This window comes from Styela clava, unplaced genomic scaffold (genome assembly GCF_964204865.1).
Source record: "Styela clava unplaced genomic scaffold, kaStyClav1.hap1.2 HAP1_SCAFFOLD_18, whole genome shotgun sequence".
NCBI lineage: Eukaryota > Metazoa > Chordata > Ascidiacea > Stolidobranchia > Styelidae > Styela > Styela clava.
The window spans coordinates 217,501-220,000 of record NW_027556465.1 but is presented as its reverse complement, the minus strand read 5'-3'; the positions used below and the strand labels follow the sequence as shown (position 1 = coordinate 220,000).

General features: G+C 53.1%; 1 non-coding gene across 1 annotated transcript in view; it reads left to right on the top strand.

Moving 5' to 3' along the window:
- The first annotated feature begins 952 nt into the window (after window positions 1–952).
- The window catches only part of LOC144418547 (small subunit ribosomal RNA), a 1,810-nt gene continuing 262 nt past the window's right edge, over window positions 953–2,500 (top strand). The window contains exon 1 of the ribosomal RNA XR_013473537.1: window positions 953–2,500. This exon is cut by the window's right edge and continues 262 nt beyond it. This is a non-coding gene — a ribosomal RNA (small subunit ribosomal RNA).

Genomic DNA, 2,500 nt, shown 5'->3' with positions numbered 1-2,500 from the left:
AAAGTTAAAGTACAAACGTGCAAGCATACTAACCTAACCCTAGGTAAGGCATGTCAGAGCGAAAGACAGTAATTTCGAATGAGCCAAGAAAGAGCGGTGCGGGGCCGGTCGGAGCGCACCCTTTTCTCGGTGGCTGGCGGGCGAGAAAGTGCTGCGTCGCCGGCATCGGCGTCGAAAGAAGCCGAGCCAAAAAAAGTTAAAGTACAAACGTGCAAGCATACTAACCTAACCCTAGGTAAGGCATGTCAGAGCGAAAGACAGTAATTTCGAATGAGCCAAGAAAGAGCGGTGCGGGGCCGGTCGGAGCGCACCCTTTTCTCGGTGGCTGGCGGGCGAGAGAGTGCTGCGTCGCCGGCATCGGCGTCGAAAGAAGCCGAGCCGAAAAAAGTTAAAGTACAAACGTGCAAGCATACTAACCTAACCCTAGGTAAGGCATGTCAGAGCGAAAGACAGTAATTTCGAATGAGCCAAGAAAGAGCGGTGCGGGGCCGGTCGGAGCGCACCTTTTTCTCGGTGGCTGGCGGGCGAGAGAGTGCTGCGTCGCCGGCATCGGCGTCGAAAGAAGCCGAGCCGAAAAAAGTTAAAGTACAAACGCGATGCTAATGAGCGAGCCGTTGTCTCGACTAATATGTAGGGGGCGTTCGATCGAGCGTCTGGCTTGAGCGCTTGTCGGCCTAGCAGAACGGTCGCATTGTTATGCCCGGGTTTTAGGCACCGCTGCAGGCGGCCGGCAGAGCTCTTGTTTGTGCGAAACTGAATGGATCGAGCCCGAGAGAGGGCGAGCAAAGAAAAAACGCAAATCGCTCCGCCTGGCACTGCCGGCGAGAGCGTGGACGTCGCGGCCAGCGACTGTCGAAGCTGAGTACGGCCGCAGGCGATCGCCTCGGTCTTAAACGAATGCGACTAGCACGCGCCGGGCGGCCCAGCAAGGGCCGAGCGCAGCTGTCGCAGCTATCTGGTTGATCCTGCCAGTAGTGATATGCTTGTCTCAAAGATTAAGCCATGCAGGTGCAAGTACGAGTTCTCGTAAAGCGAAACTGCGAATGGCTCATTAAATCAGTCTTGGTTTATTTGGTCTCGTAAGCGAAGTGGATAACTGTGGTAATTCTAGAGCTAATACATGCATTAAGCGCCGACTTCGGGAGGCGCGCTTTTATCAGATCAAAACCGACCGGGTTCGTCCTGTGACGTTTGATGACTCTGGATAACCACGCGGATCGTACGGTCTCTGCACCGACGACGTATCATTCAAGTGTCTGCCCTATCAACTGTCGAAGGTACGCTACGTGCCTACCTTTGTGATAACGGGTAACGGGGAATCAGGGTTCGATTCCGGAGAGGGAGCCTGAGAAACGGCTACCACATCCAAGGAAGGCAGCAGGCGCGTAAATTACCCATTCCCGACACGGGGAGGTAGTGACGAAAAATAACAATACAGGACTCTAACGAGGCCCTGTAATTGGAATGAGTACATCCTGAAACTCTTAACGAGTATCCATTGGAGGGCAAGTCTGGTGCCAGCAGCCGCGGTAATTCCAGCTCCAACAGTGTATGCTAAAGTTGTTGCGGTTGAAAAGCTCGTAGTTGGATTTTGGGCGAGCGCCGCCGGTCCGTCGCAAGGCGTGTCACTGGTTGCGTTCGCCTCACCTTCGTTTCTCCGTCGGTGCTCTTGACTGAGTGTCGGCGGTGGCCGATAAGTTTACTTTGAAAAAATTAGAGTGTTCAAAGCAGGCTGTTCGCCTGCATAGTGTTGCATGGAATAATGGAATAGGACCTCGGTTCTATTTTGTTGGTTTTCGGAGCACGAGGTAATGATTAAGAGGGACAGACGGGGGCGTCCGTACTCTGCCGTTAGAGGTGAAATTCTTGGATCGGCGGAAGACGAACTACTGCGAAAGCATTCGCCAAGAATGTTTTCTTTAATCAAGAGCGAAAGTCAGAGGTTCGAAGACGATCAGATACCGTCCTAGTTCTGACTATAAACGATGCCAACTAGCGATCGGGAGGCGTTACCATGACGACCTTTCCGGCAGCTTCCGGGAAACCAAAGTCTTTGGGTTCCGGGGGAAGTATGGTTGCAAAGCTGAAACTTAAAGGAATTGACGGAAGGGCACCACCAGGAGTGGAGCCTGCGGCTTAATTTGACTCAACACGGGGAAACTCACCCGGCCCGGACACAGGTAGGATTGACAGATTGAGAGCTCTTTCTTGATTCTGTGGGTGGTGGTGCATGGCCGTTCTTAGTTGGTGGAGCGATTTGTCTGGTTAATTCCGATAACGAACGAGACTCTGGCATGCTAAATAGTTACGCGACCTTCTCGGTCGGCGTCTAACTTCTTAGAGGGACTAGTGGCGTTTAGCCACACGAGATTGAGCAATAACAGGTCTGTGATGCCCTTAGATGTCCGGGGCCGCACGCGCGCTACACTGAGTGAAGCAGCGAGTGTCTAACCTAGGCCGAAAGGTCCGGGTAACCCGTTGAACCTCATTCGTGATTGGG